Source organism: Pseudophryne corroboree, chromosome 5 (genome assembly GCF_028390025.1).
Source record: "Pseudophryne corroboree isolate aPseCor3 chromosome 5, aPseCor3.hap2, whole genome shotgun sequence".
Classification (NCBI taxonomy): domain Eukaryota; kingdom Metazoa; phylum Chordata; class Amphibia; order Anura; family Myobatrachidae; genus Pseudophryne; species Pseudophryne corroboree.
In genome coordinates this window covers 431,499,027-431,521,079 of record NC_086448.1, presented here as the reverse complement: position 1 = coordinate 431,521,079, position 22,053 = coordinate 431,499,027, and positions in this window count along the sequence as shown.

The window sequence follows — 22,053 nt, the reverse complement described above, 5'->3', positions numbered from 1 at the left end:
GAAACTTTGAACAATGTGTTATGTAGGAGATTGTCTGACAAACAGATAGAAGTAAATCTGGCATATATACAGTAGCTCAAGTGTACAGTAAAAATGCATTGTAACTGTATTTGTGTGTGTGTAGCATATGCACCTGGTTTTCTGTTAGCCATCATCATACTCAGGGGCGGATCCAGAAAAAAATTACAGGGGGGGGGGGGCACCATAAGGGGCGTGGCTTAGTTGGAATGGGCGTGGCTTCGTTGGAATGGGCGTGGTATTGCAGGAAAAGACTACCTTATACCCCAGTTTTGCAACCTGCACGCCCAGACGTTGGCCACCACAGGAAAGAAAAATAATACTGATTCATGCCCCTTACATTATTTGTCATTTTTCCTCCTTATAGTAATGCCCAGTATACATTATGCCACATACTGCAATGGCCCTTAGACATTATGCCACACACACAATAATGCACATGACACAGTATGCACACACCGTAATGCCCCCGACACATTATGCCACACACCGTAATGCCCCCGACACATTATGCCACACACTATAATGCCTGTGACACATTATGACAGGAATTGCAATGCCCGTTATACATTATGCTACACACTGCACTGCCCCTGATACATTATAGCACATACAATGTCTGTGACACATTATGACACACACTGCAATGTCCGTGATACATTATACCACACACTGCAATGCCCGATACATTATAGCACATACAATGCCTGTGACACATTATGCCACACACTGCAATGACCTTGAGACATTATACCACAATGCCCGTGATATAGTATACCATACACCGTAATGCCTGTGACACATACCGCAATGCCCGTTATACCCTATGCCACACACCGCAATGCCCGTTATATATTATGCCACACTGCAATGACCCTGAGACATTATACCACATACCACAATGCCCGTGATATAATATACCACACACCGTAATGCCTGACACATTATGACACACACCGCAATGTCCGTGATACATTATGCCACACACTGCAATGACCCTGAGACATTATACCACATATCACAATGCCAGCGATATAGTATACCATACACCGTAATGCCTGTGACACATTATGACACACACCGCAATGTCCGTGATACATTATGCCACACACCGTAATGCCCATTACACATTAAGTCCTACAGTAAGGCTTCTAATTACTTTTCAAATACCTGCTCGTTGTCAGGGGTTTCATGCACTGGGTGTCATGCTCGTTGCCAGGGGTTTCATGCTCTTGGTTCCATGCACGGTGCCAGGGGTTTTCATGCTCAGGGTGTCATGCTCGTTGCCAGGGGTTTCATGCACTGGGTGTCATGCTCGTTGCCAGGGGTTTTATGCACTGGGTGTCATGCTTGTTGCTAGGAGGTAGTCCTTGTTGCTAGGGCTGTGCTCCCAGTGCCACATATGTCCCCAGTGCCAGATATTCCCCCACGGTGCCAGGTACTCACATGCCCCCAGTGCCAAATATAGCCCCCCCCCATGTGCCAGGTACACATATACCCCCCCAGTGCCACATATGCCCCCAGTGCCAGATATTCCCCGACAGTGCCACATATGCCCCCAGTGCCAGATATCCCCCCCAGTGCTATATATGCCCCCAGTGCCACATATGCCCCAGTGCCAGATATTCCCCCCCAGTGCCACATATGCCCCCAGTGCCAGATATCCCCCCCAGTGCCACATATGACCGCAGTGCCAGATATTCCCCCCCCAGTGCCATATATGCCCCCAGTGCCAGATATTCCCCCCAGTGCCATATATGTCCCCAGTGCCAGATATTCTCCCCCCCCCCGCCAAATATGCCCCCAGTGCCAGATATTCCCCCCCAGTGCCAGATATGCCCCCTCAGTGCGTCCCCCCTGCTTCCTCCGCCGCCGCCGCTCCCCCCGCTCCCCTGCTGTTAGGAGGGACACGGAGGGCACAGTGCACGCCTCCCTGTGTCCCTCCTGTGTCTCCGGCGGCCGCGGGTCACTCTAATAAAGGAAGTGCTCACGAACGGCACTTCCTTTATGAGACCCGCGGCCGCCGGAGACCCAGGAGGGACACAGGGAGGCGTGCACTGTGCCCTCCGTGTCCCTCCTAACAGTAGCGGAGGAAACGAGACCGCAGACTGACATGCGGACGCTCGTCCGCATGTCAGTCTGCACTAAATCAGTGGCGCCCCCGCAGCCCCTCGCCCCCAAGCCACCGCGAGGGCTGCGGTGTGCGCACAAAATAAAATAAAAATAAAAATACAAAAATCAACTAAAAATGACAGGGGGGGCACGTGCCTTGGTGCCCCCCCCCCCCCCCTAAATCCGCCACTGATCATACTCAATGTGCACTAGATCTGCCCTGTACTATGTGCTGGGATGAGTGTGAGATGCTGGCGGTTGGGATCCCGACGGCGAGCGCAGCGTGTCCCCTTGCAGGCTCACTGAGCTTGCCACAATTCGGACCCGGTGGTGACCGAAGGGTTCTTTTCCTCCTCAGGTGGTGGTGTGGACCACCACCCAAGTGCAAAAATCAGCCAGCGCCCAGTTCAAAACATTGCCTGGTCCGTCTATAGATATATCTGCAGTTCAATTGATCAATTGATAGTACATTGCAAAGCAGTTCCACCATTGTTTGCTTTGAGTATTAATTTTAAATTGCTTAAAAATACATAAGTGCATTTGCCTGGCTTCATGGATTGTTTAAGCAGTTTTTATTTTTACTTTGTTTTTTATAAACATTATGGTTTAGAGAAATTTAGGAATGAAGAATCCCAAAGAAAAACTTCAGTCAGCTATGGACAACCATACAGCGTTAGGTGATGAAGTCATGAAAATGGGATGAACATTATAAATGTTAAGAATGGTGCATACAGTATATCACAACAGAAAGAGCCTGTAATCAGGGGCGTAAGCTCATCCCAGTTGCCCGGAGGAAAATTGGTATTTGGTGCTTCCCCCTTAGAAAAAAAAAGAAAACAAATATGGTGTGTGTGTGTGTGTGTGTGTGTGTGTGTGTGTGTGTGTGTGTGTGTGAGAGAGAGACATACGCAGTACTGTGCAACATTTTAGGCATGTGTGGGAAAAATTATGCAAATTAAGAATACTAAAAGTAGAAGTGTTAATAGTCTTCTATTTATCAAATAACAAAATGAAAAGTGAATGAACAAAAGACAAATCTAAATTAAATCAATATTTGGTGTGACCACCCTTTGCCTTCAAAACAGCATCAATGCTTCTAGGTACACTTGCATACCATTTTTGAAGGAACTCGGCAGGGAGGTTGTTCCAAACATCTTGGAGAACTAACCCCAGATCTTCTGTGGATGAAGGCTTGTTCAAATCATTCTGTCTCTTCATGTCATCCCAAACTAACTTGATGATGTTGAGATCAGGGCTCTGTGGGGGCCATATCATCCCTTTCAGGACTCCTTGTTCTTCCTTACTCTGAAGATAGCTCTCAATGGCATTTGCTGTATGTTTGGCGCTGTTGTCCTGCTGCAGAATATCTTTGCAGGTTATCAGACGCTCACTGATGGTATTGCATGGTTGATAAGTATGGAAGGTGTAATGGTTAGCATTACTGCCTCACAGCACTGAGGTCATGGGTTCGAGTCCCACCATGGCCCTAACTGTGTGAAGTTTGTATATTCTCACCGTACTTCTGTGGGTATCCTCCGGGTTCTCCGGTTTCCTCCCACAATCCAAAAATATACTGGTGGGTTAATTGGCTCCAAACAAAAATTAACCCTAGTGTGAATGTGTGTGCATGTACATGTGGTAAAGAATAGATTGTAAGCTCCACTGGGGCAGGGAAAGATGTGAATGGGCAAATATTCTCTGTAAAGCGCTACGGAATATGTGTGCGCTATATAAATAACTGATAATAATAAGTACTTTTTGTTATTAGATTAAAATAAACTACTGAAACTCCTATTGTTGAAAGCATTCTTACTTTGCAGTGTTTTTTCTAAACCTACCTAAAAGTTTTGCACAGTACTGTATATATATATATATATATATATATATAAAATGTGTGTGCATGTGTGTGTGTGTGTGTGTGTATATATATATATATATATATATATATATATATATAAATATACACACATGTATATATATAAAAGCACGACATACAGTCTGCGGTAGCAGCAGAATCACCAAAGAGCTCCATTGGAAGAGAAGCGGTCACCCTTGGATCTTGTTGTGAACAAAACAGGTGCTGCTGTTCATGCAGGTGTCCCTTCAGAGTTTGGTGCCCAGGGCCGTCAATAAGGGGGGATTGCCAGTACAGCAGTCCAGGGCCCAGACACTCTGATAGAGAAGAGGGCGGGACAGGCCAACTCCAACCGCCCAATGGTCGTGGCCATTGCTTGTGCCACTACACAATAAAGTTTAAAAGGCTGTGCGTGTACCTTCATGATGTCACACAGCACCACTGGAAGATAGAGGAGAAGCGCGCCGACTGAAGATTTGAAGAGTGACCGAGATCACGAGAGCAGCAGTACATAATTGCAAGCAAAGAAGAGGAGGATGCATGGTACATACTTGCTATTTTTTTCCTTCAAATAAAGGAGTGTAAGTTACCTACGCAATTTAATTTTTTTCCCATTTATTATTATTATTATTACTACTTTATTTCTCTGTACAGATGGTGGGGGTTTGGGGGATTTGTACATGCTATGGGAGCCATACCCTCCTTTATTCTGCCTACTAATGTTGGCACTATCTGGTGAATGGGGGCAGGGAGGGCCCCTAGGCAGAGAAAGCTTTGCGGGGATCCAGCCAGTTTGATCAGCTATGTGTGGCATTTGCAGCAGTTTGCAGCTTCAGATGACTGGGTCACAGTGCATGAGCCGGAGATCACATGGCCAGAGCCGAAGGAGAGTACCGATCACCGGGTTAGTATGTGGGGAAGGGATGGTAGCAGCGTGGGGAGGGGTAGTCACGATGGGAAGGGGTCGACCCTGGTGGCGTCGGTGGTTGAAGAGATGTCATCGGCAGAACATGCGCAGCCCACAGTCAGGGTATTTTTCGCAAAAAGTATAGCTGTTCCCGAGACTCAATCCTGCTTGTAACTGTTGCTTGTCCAGCTTTCAAATAACTACTATGTACACTGTTTGGTGTAAATTGGTCAACAAATTTCATTGGACAGCTGCCATGCCTAGGGCATAAAAGGAGCCCTCATTGTCTACAGCCTAGTACAAAACTTCACTCACTACATAGCAGGGCTAGTAGTATGATGATGATTTATCACATATTTCTTAGTATCTCTTTTTTCTAGCATCACTATGTGAAACATATGTGTGTCACAGGGGCACTTTAAAGTCTCGGGATCTCATGTATAACATCAGCTTTGAATTATTTCTATGGTACATAGACATTTAAACTGCTGCAGATCAAACACATTTTATTGAGAAACTTGAATCAAATAAGGTTTAGTCTGTCTATCATCTTTAAACGTGTAACTAAATGTGACTATATACCTTCCTCTAATATTCTCCCTGAGCTTGTATAACGAGCCCTTGTTAATGCAGAAGGAATCACCATCACAAAATGTATTTGCACTCATCCGAATAATATATTGAGTTACAAAGTTCAGGTAAAAGCATGCGTTTGTAGTGTCAGAAGTAATGTCTTCCTTTTGACAAACTTTAATTTGCTTAAAAGAAACAGGTGGTACCAATTCTTTTAAAATGTAATAAGATATAATCTAATAATGCAAGATTTATGTAGCCATCGGGTATAACCTAAACATTTTTAAATCAAATCTTTGCTTTTGGTAAGAACACTAATTGCTTTTAACAAGTGCAAAAAGGAGGTGAGAGGAAAACCAGGGACATATTTTTGTCCTGTGCCAAAAAGTTGCTCCTTTCCTAATAATATAATAAGAAGCAACGAAGAGGACACAGGAGCTGCCCAATAAGCAGGAAGTATCACTAAACAGACCATGTCAGCTGTCTAGTAATTGGTCCTTTGAAGTTTTCAATGTGAGAAGAGAAGAACATTCATCTTTAAAGTGTGCCTAGTCTTCCAGCTTACTTTTGGTTATATTAGGAATGTGCAGATATTTGAAACCTGACCCTGAGGTCTTTAAAAAGTTTGGCTTACATTGTGCTTTAAGTGACCTTGTAAAATTAGAAAGCTGAAACATCACTGCTAGGAGCAAATTATTACTGTGATTTTTTTGACTAACAGGCACCAATTTAAATTAAATTAGGATTGGTCAAATGCTCTCTTTTCAGGAATTTTAGGTAATATGTCTAAACCATGCTATAGTATACTATTTATATAATATGTTTCTAAGTACAACACACTAATAGCTTTTGAACCAGGATCCAACCAGGGTCCGAGCAGGCTCAGACCCTTTCACATTGCAGTTTCGGCCCGGGTTATTCCCGGATTATTGACAGGTTGGTGCCTTTCACACTGAACCCGGGTCACCCATGTTAAACACTGTGATGTGATTTAAAATTGACTATTCTGGCTCACATTGATGAGGCTTCAAAGGAAATAAAAGGAGGGGCTGGGGACTGCTCTGAGCAGACACATAAACAGCCAATTAGCACCTTTTTCTGAGACCCGGGTTGAATATCCCAGGTCAGAGGCTTTCACACTGGACATCGACCCAGGTACAACTCGTGTTTAACTCTTCTTTTAACCCAGGTTGAAATGTCAGGTTGCTTGACCTGGGTTATTGACTTTGGAGCTTTCACACTGCATCTGACACTGGCAACAACCTGGCAGTAATCTGGGTTATTCTGGCGATGTGAAAGGGGTATAAATGATGTAAATAGATTCTTATAAAAAGCTATTTTCAGATGCAATTTACATTAAAAAACCAATCTGTATGGGCATGTCACAACAGAAAGATATTTTCAAGGGAAATATTATTAACCAATATTGATTTAGAACGGTATAAGAGGAATTTTCAATAATTTATTTTGTCGATTGGATTTTCTTCTAGGGTTCTCATTATGAATGAAGCATTAGTACCATATTTAAACTATTATATTCTTGTAACCATTCTTTTTTTCTGTAACAATAAGCTTTGAAGTTTTGATTTGTATTAAAAATCTTAATATTAGTTCTAGAATTTGTGTTTTTACACCCAAAGCCTTGAGAGGCTCATGTTACCTAATTTTTTACATATTAATAATTGTGTGTCCATCAAGGTTGCTTGGCCTGACTAGCGCAGTGATTGGTAGAGGTAAATTTACCACACTTCCTGAGGTAATAAGTAAGGTGTCAAAGGCAGTGTTCTCAGATTGGCATATCTGGAGAATTGCTGTGCTTGGCATTGTGACAGCCTGGAGAAGTACTGCCTCACAGCACTGAGGTCATGGGTTCGATTCCCACCATGGCCCTAACTGTTTGGAGTTTGTATATTCTCCCTGTACTTGCATGGATTTTCTCTGGGTACTCCGGTTTCCTCCCACAATCCAAAAATATACTGGCAGGTTAATTGTATCCCATCAAAATTAACCATAGCATGAATGTGTGTGCATGTACATGTGGTAGGGAATATAGATTCAGAAAAGGAGAAGTCGTCCTGCACTACCGTAAACAATATGTAAATAAGTGTCAAGATGTATGGATAGAAACCAACAATAAGAGTTAATTAAATGGAACAGATCCTTTACATTAAAGAGTAACGCTGTTGGCGGTGCACCCCAGAGGAAAATATAACAATTTAGTCACAAAAAAGGATATCCCAAGGAAAGGAGCTTGGGATAAAGAAGTTTACCTCTTTGTGGGGGCACTCATTTGAAAAATTTCATATTTATTGCTAAAATTTAACTTTTAATAGAACATTTAAGATATAGATTGTAAGCTCCACTGGAACAGGGACTGATGTGAATGGACAAATAGTCTCTGTAAAATGCTGCAGAACATGTGTGCGCCATATAAAAACTGGTAATAAATAAATAAATAATTTATATTTAAGTATAAATTTGTTAAATTGATGTCTATGGGAACCTTTCCAAGGACACAGCTGCCCTGCTCCACTGTATTTTCACACTAATGCTTGGTACACTCTGGACAATACATTGTCCATTCTATTGAATATTATATTGCTTGTGGATCGAAGTGTGTGTACACACAATATGTGAATGACATGACATTGTGTCGGCCCTACAGCACTGCCAATGCCCGATCCATCTGTAGGTAGAGTGGCACATCTGGCTGTGTGTATGATTGACCCACTGCCTGTCCATTCACTTGCTGACCCCACACATTTCTATTTCCATTTTAACTTTTTAGAATCTTTTACAGTTCATTAAAATCTTAGAGATGTGTGCAGGGCTCTTTCCAAACTTGCCTGCGAAACTTGCCTGCCTTTGTCTTATCTATATAAAATTAAGTGATTGTTGGTCCAATGTTATAAAATGTTCTAAAGTTTTTTTGTTGTTGTTTTGCTATTGGTTTTGACTATAGCAAATGGATGGTTTTGCAAAACCAATGGCAAAATGACCAAACACCCAAAACCGATCTTTAGTAAATTTATCCCAAAGTGTTAAGGTGCAATGTCAGTAATTAGTGTTAACACTGCATTTTAAACTTGTAGACTTGTATGACCAATTTCCCAAGAGAAGTGGTCCTCATTAATTTCCTGTACTGACAATGGAGGTATGATCTATTAACCTCCATGGTTCTACTAATCCTAAATGCTGTAGGGGTAGAGTTGGATACTTAGGCACCCTATGGAGTTACAAGTTCGATTATGCATTTTCTTGGGCTTATATTTCCCTATTTCCCTATTTCCACAATAGCTATTTTGTTTAATTACAAGTCTAATCAAATACAAGTTTGGACTTGTACAACTACTGACACAGGTTGTCTATACCTTGTGAATAAATAAAGAAAAAAAGCATATGTCAGTGAGGCATAGAATCCAGTTATCTATACAATAAAATCAAATGAAGTTAATGATGTCATAATTTGTAAAGGGACCAACATATACTCGGTCACCTTACATCTATGCCATCCTCTGTCCCACCATCCCTCACTTTGCAATGCTTCCATACCTACTGCATTCCCTGCAGTACATTCTTCCTCTCCTGGCTCTTGCTAGGCTAAGTCTGACCCTTCTACCTATCAGATGGGCACATGCTGGAGACAGGACATATGTTTCAGAATTATTATATAGATGTTGGTGTGTAATTACAGTTTGTTTGAACTTTGACCCCTGCCAACATTATCAGTTATGTTACTTCCAGCATAACAAACATCTATATCCTTTAAGCATTTCTGTTATTTACCATACTTATCATTACATATCACCTCATGATAAAATCACAGATACTCCCAAAATTCAACCAATAACTACACCACAACATTATCCACAAATGTATAATAGCATAGAAAGGTAAATGCACAGATGGATGCCCAGGCCACATTGTGAAATAGAAAACTCTGAACTAAAGAAAAGGGGCCCAAACCAAGTACTGAGTACATATGCATGATTATACTTTTCAGAGGGCCGACATTTCTGTATTTAAAATCTTTTTTTTTTCTTGACTTTATGTAATATTCTAATTTTCTGAGGTTTGGGGTTTTCTTAAAATGTAAGCCACAAACATCAAAATTATAACAAATAAAGGCTCACTTTGCATGTAATAAGTTTGTATAATATATTAGTTTCACCTTTTAAGTTGAATTACTGAAATAAATGAACTTTTGCACGATATTCTAATTTTCTGAGTTTCTCCTGTAGAGAGTACATGTGAGTAGGTACATGTGTGGATTACTGCTGCTTGGTTTATTATGTTCTGTGGGAATCTTGTATTTATTTGTGAGGGGGGGGGGGTTTGGACATATTTTCATTTTGTGCACTATGGGCCTAAATCAAGGTTGATAGCGAAACTAAATTTTCCTCTAATGGGCAAAACCATGTTCACTGCAGGTGGGGCAGATATAACATGTGTAGTGCTTTATTTTTACCCTGCAATTTAGATTTCAGTTTGAACACACCCCACCAAAAGCTAACTCTCTCTGCCCACATTATATCTGCCCCACCTGCAGTGCACATGGTATTGCCCAATAGAGGAAAATATTGTTTTGCAATCAACCTTGAATTAGGACCTATGTTTCAATAGTGACCAAGCAACCCCTGTTTACGAAACACCACTCAAAATCCTGCATGCCACTGGCAGTGGACTACATCATGTCCACAGGGAGTCTGTTCCTTGCAGTGTCGCGGACATTATGTAATATACTATAGCTCCCAAATGTCCCGCATTCAATGGGACAGCTCTGTTTTTCTCAGACTGTCCTGCTTACCACCTGTGGGCCGTAATGTCCCGCAGTAGTCAGGGGGAGCAGTTGGGGGGAGCGCACACCCCTGCTACCACCCCTTTTCCTGAGGATACACCCCCTTTGCGGGCATGCACAGGGTCCCGCTCCCTGAGCCACCAATGTTGGGAGGTGTGAATATATTGTGGTGCTGCCGGTCAGCAGTGAGTCTGCAGACAGCGCATAGTAGGGGCAGTGTCAATTTATTAATAGAGCCCCCACAATTTAGTTGCCCAGGGCACCCCCAAGCCTTAATCTGGTCCTGCTTCTCAGTGAGCATTTCTATTGTAATGTTTGTTTTTCCTGTTGCATGCAGGGGCGTCGGAACTGGGGGGTCAAGGGGACTGCTCCCCCCCCCCAAACTTAGAGAGGCGCTGATCAGATCCGGCTTTAGGAATCTCAGATTATATGACAGCCTGCCTCTCACCTATTACGGTGCGCGAACGGGGAGCGCTGGGGGGTGGAGGGAGAGAGAGGAGGAGTAGAGTAGATGAGGGGAGAGACAGTGCAGCGGCGGCATGGTGCGCCGTGCAGGAATGTGGGAGCGTGGTGTGGGCGCAGCCAGGGCCGGAATAACAATGGGGTGGGTGCATGTGATGAGATGCTGTAAAATATCTTGCTACAGCAGCCGGCCAGTGTACATCTGAGGCCCCACACCCCAATCAAAGGTAGCGATGCGTGTTCACTCTGCTGCCTCTCCGTGGGATGGACCAGGTGCCGCACTCCGGCTACCAGGCACTTCTGGGCACCAGTATCCGGGAACAGCGCACACATGATAGCATGCTGCAGACTGGCCATCAGGCTGCAGTATGACGAGGCGTAGAGCGGCCTGCACTACTATTGCTGGGAGCGGCTGTTCGTGTGTATGTCAGTCCTATCTGCTGCTGCTTTCTCCCTCGCCGCAGGGTGATGCTGCTGTATATTGTGGGGGATCATGGTGTGTCTCCTCATCCTCGGAACGAGGGGGGATAGGAGGGGGCAGTCCCAGTATAGTTCCCAGTGATAAGCATCCCCTACAGCCCCTCAACTACCAGAGTCACCTGACAGATAACCCTACCCCTCCCTGTTACCAACACCCCCTTACCCCTTCCTTGTACCCCACACACATCCCTCCATGTGCCCACCTCACCTATTCCCGTTACCCCCTAAACCCACCATTCCCTGTGCCCACCTCACCCCTGAATGTGACCACCTCCACCCTATGACCCTCCTCATCCTACTCTGTGCCCACCTCATTCCTCCTTGTGCCACCTTGCCCTTCCCTCCCTCAATTCACCATCCCCTGTGACCTCCCTTAACTCACCCCCCCCCCCGATATCCGAGGTTTATTGTGACTGCTCACGCTGCATACGCATTGCAGCCAGCACCTATTAGAATGATTGGGCGGTGGGAGCATGCATATGCATGCACACAACCTCCGGCTCCCATTCAGATGTGTGCTCTGCTATGCCGCGAGTTGTGAGCTGGAATGCGCACACACAACAGGAAAGGATCTGTAACCAACATGGCAATCTCTGGGCACATTATGAACTCAGTTTTATTTTTCGGGAGCTTACTCTCACATTCAGCCCTCTGTGACACCGAGTACAGATCATTTCGGTGACACTTGGACCATATTCTTTAACATCTACGTTTAGCACTTCATTTGTACATTGTTGCCTCAGGAGCTCAGTCTTTTGCAAAAAGCATCAGTTTTCTTTCTGTATTTTTGTATCATGGGCATCTGAATGAGTGCATTGGTCCCGAATACCAGTATATGAGGTCCTTTTATTTTTTTTCCTTTGTGCGGCCTATGTGTGTGTGTTTGTTTTTTCTGCGGGGACCTATGTGTATCTGTTTTTTCCTATCGGGGCCTATGTGTGTGTTTGTTTTGTTCTTAAATGCGTAGCTTATGAGTTTTATTATATTCCTGTGGCAGCCAATGTGTTAGGTTTATTCATGCATAGTCTATGTGTTTTGTTATTTTCCTGTGGTGGGGTCCATGTATTTTCTTTTTTTTTTTTTCATCAAAGCTCAAGGGCTGGACTCAAATGGTCCCCTTCCCCTTCTTCCTGGCCGCATTTGCACCCGCCAGCAGTATTCTAATGTTACTGCCAACAAACAAGCTGAATTGCCCATAAAGAGACCCATTTGGGTGCCCAAACGGGTCTTTTCACGATCGTGCCTATTACTTTAGTCAGGTTTAGGTGCTTTGCGCGCCTAAACCCGACTGTAATGTTCACGATCAGCATGATAGTGGGGGCATTTGAATATCGTCCCGCAATCTCTTGCCACTTTAGACAGGAGATAGGGGGTGCAATAAGATTTGAATCATCCTCTATGTCAGTGGTTCTCAAACTGTGTGCCGTGGCACCCTGGGGTGACTCAGGACACTTGCAGGAGTGCCCTGGGTTGGTGGTCCGGGACCAATTCAAATTATTTATGGTCAATGTAATAGGCAAAACCAGTTCTGGTGGCTGTCAATCTTAAAATATGTGGGCAAACAGAAATGTCCCTCACCACATAACTGAGCCTAAGGATGACATATAAACATAATTTACTTCATTTAATATTTTTCTCAATTTCTCAATGAGAAACCTTTGTCCTAGTGGTGCCGTGAAAACAATTCTGATGCTCTAGGGCACCTTGATCCCAAAAAGTTTGACAACCATTGCTCTAAGTGTTTTTTATTTCCTTGTGGGGGCACGTGCTGTTTATTTTTTATGCGTTGTCTATACATTTTATTATTTTTCTGTGGGAGCCCATGCATTAGGGTTTTTTCTCCATGTGAATGCCTGTGTTTGTGTGTTTTCAGGTCGCCGCATCTGTTCACGCTGTGGGTAGAGCTTTGGGGCTGCCCAGCATCTCCATGAGTTCTAGGCACGCCTCCTGCACCAATGAAAAGGGGTGTGCCTTATGGGCATGCACTCTTTTGAGTGGGCATACCCCCCTTTGCGGAGCACGTGCCCCTGGAGTGAACACTAAATTAATTTTAATTTTCTATACCCACCACTTCAAAACGCCCACTTTATCACACAAATAGTTTATGAAACTCCAAATATTTGTATTCTCATCACACTTAATTTAATAAAGAAGACCAGAAAATACACTAGAGCCAGCTCATGAGGTGACAATATTTACAAAAAACAGTCCCAAATAGACAGTGTCTTTGTCATAAGACATGTATCTATCTTGATGGCCAGTTATTTATATAGCACTCGCGTATCTGCAGCGCTTGTACCGTATTTCTTGTACCTCCTGCAGTGGCACACGATAGGCCCTTCATGAATTTCAGCTCCAGGCCTATGTGGACCTTAATCTGGCACTGGGCGCAGCGGGACGAGAGCTGAGGGGGCAGTATCCAACAACTGCTGTCCCTCCTCTGTCTCCTCATATGCATAGCAACGGAAAAGTAGAACGAAGCACAGATGGAAGCGCCGATATACCAGTACCCGGCAGCAGCTGCAACTATGACAAAGGAGTGCTCCTGGACTAAGCGCCTCCAATGAGCTAAATTTCAGTATGAGCAATACTGATCTGCCTGCCCCAGCTTCTCACTATAGCTGTCTCTGCAGGCTCCAGGCTCCAGTATGTGTCAGCATGAATACCTCCCCCCTCCCCCAAAAAAGCTACAGTGTGTGTGTGCCCTCTAGTGCTGTCCCAGGCCCAGGTGTGTCCGCTACCACCGCCCCCAAATCCACGGTGTGTGTGTGCCCTCTTGTACTGTCCCAGGCCCCAGTGTGCGTACAGTATGTAGCAATGTCCCCCTCCCTCTTGTACTATCCCAGGCCCCAGTGTGTGCAGTATGTAGCCATGTCCCCCCCTCTTGTACTATCCCAGGCCCCAGTGTGTGCAGTGTGTAGCCATGTACCCCCCCTCTTGTACTATCCCAGGCCCCAGTGTGTGCAGTATGTAGCTATGTCCCCCCCTCTTGTACTATCCCAGGCCCCAGTGTGTGCAGTATGTAGCCATGTACCCCCCTCTTGTACTATCCCAGGCCCCAGTGTGTACAGTATATAGCCATGTCCCCCCCTCTTGTACTATCCCAGGCCCCAGTGTGTACAGTATATAGCCATGTGTCCCCCCCCTTGTACTAGCCCATGCCCCAGTGTGTACAGTATGTAGCCTTGTATCCCCTCCCATCCCCACAAGCTAAAGAGTGTCCTTCCTCTTGTACTGTCCCAGGCCCCAGTGTGTACAGTATGTAGCCATGTCGTCGTCGCCCCCCCCCCCCCCAACATCTCCACAAGCTACAGTGTGTCCCCTCTTGTATTGTCCCAGGCCTGCATTCCTGGCAACTTTTTTTTCTAAATCAGACTGCAGATAATCATCAGTTTCATAAGTGATGGCAGGCACTAGGACCTGCCACAGCTCTAGTAACCATGCGGACATTCACTAAGTTGGGGTGCAGGGGCAACCCGCAACTAACTTGGTGCAGATAATGCCGGGCACCCGTTCCCAAATCCTGGCTCTTTCAGTGACGTCCTGCTCCCATCTCCTTTACTGAACTCCACAGTGGGCTCCCCCAGCTGTAAGGAAAGACATCATCTCCACTGTGGAGCTGTGGCGGCAGACACACCAGGGTGAGTGCTGCATATGAGTTGATAGGGAGGGAGGCAGTGACAGGGAACTGCCCCCACAAGAGTGTGGTGGTGTTTGTTTAATGCACATGGGGCATTACTAACTTACTACTGTGTGGCAATATGTGTATGGGCACTACTACTACTACTGTGTGGGCAATATGTGTATGGGGCACTACTATTACTACTTCTGTGTGGGCAATATGTGTATGGGCACTACTACTACTACTGTGTGGGCAATATGTGTATGGGGAACTACTACTACTACTGTGTGGGTGATATGTGTACGGGTACTACTACTACTGTGTGGGCACTATGTATGAGGCACTACTACTACTGAGTGGGCAATATGTGTATGGGGCACTACTTCTACTACTGTGTGGCAAAATGTGTACGGGCACTACTACTACTACTACTATGTGGGCACTATGTGTATGGGGAACTACTACTACTACTGTGTGGGCAATATGTGTACAGTCACTACTACGACTGTGTGGGCACTGTGTATGGGTACTACTACTACTACTACTACTACTGTGTGAACAATATGTGTACGGGCACTACTACGACTGTGTGGGCAATATGTGTATGGGTACTACTACTACTGTGTGAGCAATATGTGTACGGGTACTACTATGTGGGCACTATGTGTATGGGTACTACTACTACTGTGTGGGCAATATATGTACAGGGAACTATGGTGTGGCGTTATGTGAATAAGGAGCAATATGGGATGGTGTGATGTGAATAAGGAGCATTATGGTATGCGGTAATGGGAATAAGGAGCATTATGGTGTGGCGTAATGGGAATAAGGAGCATTATGATGTGATGTAATGGGAATAAGGAGCATTATGGTGTGGTGTAATGGGAATAAGGAGCATTATGGTGTGGTGTAATGGGAATAAGGAGCATTATGGTGTTGCGTAATGGGAATAAGGAGCATTATGGTGTGGTGTAATGGGAATAAGGAGCATTATGGTGTGGTGTAATGGGAATAAGGAGCATTATGGTGTGGTGTAATGTTAATAAGGAGCATTATGGTGTGGTGTAATGGGAATAAGGAGCATTATGGTGTGGTGTAATGGGAATAAGGAGCATTATGGTGTTGCGTAATGGGAATAAGGAGCATTATGGTGTGGTGTAATGGGAATAAGGAGCATTATGGTGTGGTGTAATGGGAATAGGGAGCATTATGGTGTGGTGTAATGTTAATAAGGAGCATTATGGTGTGGTGTAATGGGAATAAGGAGCATTATGGTGTGGTGTAATGGGAATAAGGAGCATTATGGTGTGACGTAATGGGAATAAGGAGCATTATGGTGTGGTGTAATGGGAATAAGGAGCATTATGGTGTGACGTAATGGGAATAAGGAGCATTATGGTGTGGTGTAATGGGAATAAGGAGCATTATGGTGTGGTGTAATGAGAATAAGGAGCATTATGGTGTGGTGTAATGGGAATAAGGAGCATTATGGTGTGGTGTAATGGGAATAAGGAGCATTATGGTGTGACGTAATGGGAATAAGGAGCATTATGGTGTGGTGTAATGGGAATAAGGAGCATTATGGTGTGACGTAATGGGAATAAGGAGCATTATGGTGTGGTGTAATGGGAATAAGGAGCATTATGGTGTGGTGTAATGAGAATAAGGAGCATTATGGTGTGACGTAATGGGAATAAGGAGCATTATGGTGTGGTGTAATGGGAATAAGGAGCATTATGGTGTGACGTAATGGGAATAAGGAGCATTATGGTGTGGTGTAATGGGAATAAGGAGCATTATGGTGTGGTGTAATGGGAATAAGGAGCATTATGGTGTGGTGTAATGGGAATAAGGAGCATTATGGTGTGGTGTAATGGGAATAAGGAGCATTATGGTGTGACGTAATGGGAATAAGGAGCATTATGGTGTGGTGTAATGGGAATAAGGAGCATTATGGTGTGGTGTAATGGGAATAAGGAGCATTATGGTGTGGTGTAATGGGAATAAGGAGCATTATGGTGTGGTGTAATGGGAATAAGGAGCATTATGGTTTGGTGTACTGTGAACAAGGAGCAATGCGGGGTAGTGTAATATGAATAAGAAACAATATGGGGTGGTGTAATGTGTGACATACTATGTGACATAATGAGGAGGGGTACTGGGTCAGAGGTGGAACTAGCACCGGTGCTAGTGGGCACCAGCCAAAATCTTTCCTAGGGCATCAAATTGGTTAGGGCCAGCTGTGGCGCAGATCATGTTTGCACAATGCTCCTGCGGATGGCTACATTCACTGCATGGAGCGGAGGATGTAATGTGCGGTCTTTCATTTGACCGCACATCGCCCCTCCGTTCCTTATGTACAGGAGGAGCGGAGAAGTGATGTGCACTCAGGTGAAAGACCGCACATAACATCCTCCGCTCCGTGCAGTGAATGTAGCCACCAGCAGAAGCATTGTGCATAATGCTTAGCCACGCCTACTCCTTGGTGGTCCCTAACTCCCGGCCGGCAGCCAGCCTCACCTATAAAGCGACGTACTGCTGCTATGCGCCGGTCCCAAGCTCCTCCTCCACCAACCGCAGCGCATTTCATTAACAATGAGGCATTCACTATGGGGGGTTGAAATTTAGTGATTCAGCAATTTTGGGGCATCAAAATGAGAGTATGAGAGTATATCTTGCCCCCCTAAAAACGTTCTGACGCCCCTGGTTGCATGTACAGCACAGTACCAACCACTTTCAGAAACATACTTAATGTAATACCTTGACCATCACAGCCTAATAAATCAGCATAAAACATTCATATATAATTGTATCTTCTAAGAACATACTGTGTACCGCATATACTGTATGGAGTTGCAACACACAAAATATTTAACTACAGTAAGATGTGTTATAAAAACTATTACTCAAATGATGTACAATAAAGACACAACTGTGCACCATGCTAAAGTTATCATTGTGTTCTGCACTGCATTGCTTCATTCAGTATATTTCTGACATGGCAAACAGAGTTATCTTCTAATATAAAGATATACCTGACAGCATTTTCTCTCGGGAGTACGTGTCTCTTGTGTCGCTTTCTCTTCCAAAGCCATCTTCAATATCTCCTGCGTATTCATTTTAGTTGCTGTATGAAATAACAATTCACATGCTGCTCCCCCTGCTGACATTAGTCTCAACACAGATTGTTCAACAAGTGCTTAACATCAGTTGCATAAAACACAATATACGCGTTAATGTATAGAAATAGATGTCTGTAAGTTTTTGCACATACAGTATCTGTAGCAAAGAGTCAACTGCAAGTAACAGTAGCCTTTGTCTGACAATAAATTGTAAGGTCTGGTTAGTAGTAATATACAGGTTGAGTATCCCATATCCACATATTCCGAAATACGGAATATTCCAAAATACGGACTTTTTTGAGTGAGAATGAGATAGTGAAAACTTTGTTTTTTGATGGCTCAATGTACACAAACTTTGTTTAATACACAAAGTTATTAAAAATATTGTATTAAATGACCTTCAGGCTGTGTGTATAAGGTGTATATGGAACATAAATGAATTGTGTGAATGTACACACACTTTGTTTAATGCACAAAATGATAAAATTTTTTGGCTAAAATGACCTTCAGGCTGTGTGTATAAGGTGTATATGTAACATAAATGCCTTCTGTGCTTAGATTTAGGTCCCATTACCATGATATCTCATTATGGTATGCAATTATTCCAAAATACGGAAAAATCCCATATCCAAAATACCTCTGGCCCCAAGCATTTTGGATAAGGGATACTCAACCTGTAATATGTTAAAGGCATTGTCCATGGCCTCTGCAATCAACATGTGGAACACTCTACATGCTAATGGAACAGAGTAAACTCATTAGTGAACGGGACATGAAGGTCCCACAATTATGATGGCTCACTTATGACCATAGCCAGTCACTAAGGGGTGTGTGGTCAACCACCATTAAGGTGACATATAAATCCAACAAGAGATTATTAGTGCCATAGCATAGTATGTACATAGTATATTATACCAGAGTAATATATGGCTGTCAAACTATTTTTTTATTATAATTTCCAGGTCTCACTCAGGTAAATTATGATGCCCTTTATACATACTTGCCTACTTTGAATTTTTCCTCTCTGGGAGAAGCCCGGATATGAGACGCTGCAGGAGACTTCAGGTGGCGGGGCTGGACTGTGATATCAACAAGCCCCGCCCCCACATCCTGAAAATGCTGTGATTGGCGGGTCTGTGGGAAGGGTGGCGGGGCTAAAAAGACGCGATTCATGTCATTTTAACACCTTCCCCACTTTACTGAACCGTGAACACGGAGGAGTATCTCTCAATCCTGCCCGCATCACTAGGATGCGAGCAGGATGCGGGAGACCTGCCTACTCTTCTGGGGGTGCGGAGGGCTACCCAAAAAAATGGGAGCCTCCCGCAGCTTCCGGGAGAGTAGGCAAGTATGCCTTTATAGTTCTAAAATATTAAGGATCCACAGGCACTGGCAGATGTATTTAGCCTGGACGGCATAAGGAAGTGATAAACCAGTGATAAGTGCAAGGTGATAAATGCACCAGCCAATCAGCTTCTATATGTTAATATACATATTGTACCTGATTGGCTGGTGTGTTTATCACCTTGCATTTATCACTGGTTTAGTACTTCCTTATGCCTTCTCCAGGTTAATACATCTGCCCCTGAAATTTTTTTTTAAATTTATTGAAGGTTCACCTACCTGGCAGCATGTATTCTGAATGATCTGCTTTGCATCCTGTGGCTTTATTGGAGACGTGAAGGGAGCAGAATCTATCTATGGGCCCGTACACACGGTGAGATTCGGGCTATGCCTGATTCTCACTAAGCGACAGGGGCTAGGTCGGCACATAGTCAGTATCGCAAGCACATAATGAGTGTGCTTGAGATACTGACTATGTGCGATTTTGGCTAAGTGTCAATTTTGACTATCTCTTCTATAGAGATAGTCAAAATTGACTTGCCTGCACAGTCTATCTATTCTTGCAAAGCCGACCGCACGGGACCGCGCATCGGCATCAAATCGGGATCGCAAGGTGACTTTCACCTTGCAATCTGCACTAACTTTTCTTACGATTTTGACTATATAGTCAGAATCGTAAGAAAAAATCTCACCGTGTGTACATACCCTATGTGTGCAAGTCTGATATAAAGGTTCTTAGAATATAAAAAAAGAGTCCCACCATCTGAATTATCCTCCCAGCCCATAAAAATCTCTATTGACAGTGCATTTATCACTGTCACAAAGTAAAGGCTGCTGTTTTGTGAGCTGAACCAATATTTATTATTATTATTATTATTATTATTATTATCTTACATATCAGTCACTAAAAAGAACCTTGTGACATCACCGGGGTACTTTGTAGAGGAATGAAGTTCGGGTGGGCATGGTATTCAGAAAACAAAGGGGGTAATTCCAAGTTGATCGCAGCAGGAAATTTTTTAGCAGTTGGGCAAAACCATGTGCACTGCAGGGGAGGCAGATATAACATGTGCAGAGAGAGATAGATTTGGGTGTGGTGTGTTCAATCTGCAATCTAAATTGCAGTGTAAAAATAAAGCAGCAAGTATTTACCCTGCACAGAAACAAAATAACTAACCCAAATCTAACTCTCTCTGCACATGTTATATCTTCCCCCCCCCTGCAGTGCACATGGTTTTGCCCAACTGCTAAAAAATGTCCTGCTGCGATCAACTTGGAATTACCCCCATAGTCTGCTCATCTCCAATATATACTGTATATGCACCATGTTGTAAAGCACTTGGTTTACGGTCTTTGAAGGATGTACTGTGATGCAGACAGTTTTAGACAGCAGAAAGAGGCAGATCAAGGCTTGAGGACACTATAGGGCTGTTTCTGAGTTGGGAGCAATTCTGTCTGTATTTGCATACAGCCAACAAATGCTGGTTAGCTTTATTTTGACAATGAAATTTAGAGTTTGGACTCATCCCTCTCAACTCTAAGGGATTATTTATTAACATTATTTTACTGAAAAAAATTGAAAAAGGGTGTTTTCACTCCCTTTTCACATTATTTTAATATCATTTAAATGTATTAAAGGGCTTTTGGACCTCCAAACTGCTCCAAACCCTTTAATTGTCATTTTTTTAATAGCCCACATCGCATTTCATATACGGTACTTATAATGATAAATGTGATATGGCCAATTTACTAATAAAAAAATAAAAATAAAATAAAAACGCTGCAGTGTGCCCTGTGATAATAAAGTCAGCTCAAGCTGGTGAAATCACAGGGCAGCACTGCAAAATGCAGCCTTTTGCACAGCTTTCTCTGCCTCCCAGCAGAGAAAGCTGTTCAGGACCAGTCTCCGGTGATCAGCTGTGTGTGTCCCACACACAAGCTGATCACCTTTACAAAAAAAGGGGAAAATAAACATACTTACCTGTCCCAGGAGCCGGTGATCAGTGCTCCGGTGAGAGCTGCCTGGCACGGTTCCTCCATGTGCTGCACTGTGACCCCTGTGCAATAAAGTGATGCTGCAAATATGCATCTCAATTTACTGCACCGGGGGTCACAGCACACAAGCAGGATCCGGTGACCGATAGCCGCCTAGAGCAGCAGACACCTGCTCCTGGAACTGGTAAGTATAAATTCGGGGGGAGGGGGTCTTTTTGTGGTGCGGTGGTAGTCACGACTGGGGAATCTGGGTGGCAACGGAGGGTGGCGCATGCATAGTAGGACATTGGGGTATTTTTTTATGAAAAATTCACATGATACTGCACAGAGGCATTGCAGGGAGAGAGCTTTCTCGCAAGCTCTGACCCTGCATGCGATAATTGATACATCCATGCGATGTACTCAATTATTGTATTGCGGTTCTGTTACCAGCGGGCGCGGGCACATTCCCCTCAGCGTCAGCCGGAGCTCACTCCTGAGCTCCGGCTTCCGGATGCTTTATACTGTGTGGGGCTATGGGAGAGACGTCATGACATCTCTCCCATAGATCCGAGGAGAAGGTGGCCAGGCGGAGGTCAGCATTCCGGAAGCAGGAGCAGGGCTTCTGAGTATTGTGTGGTTTTGTTGTTTTCTACAGGGGGCATCTATACTGGGGCAACTATACTGGAGGCAGCTTCTACTGGGGGCATCTGTACTGGGGCATCTATACTGGGGTCATCTACACTGGGGCATAACTACTGGGGGCATAACTACAGGTGGCAACTT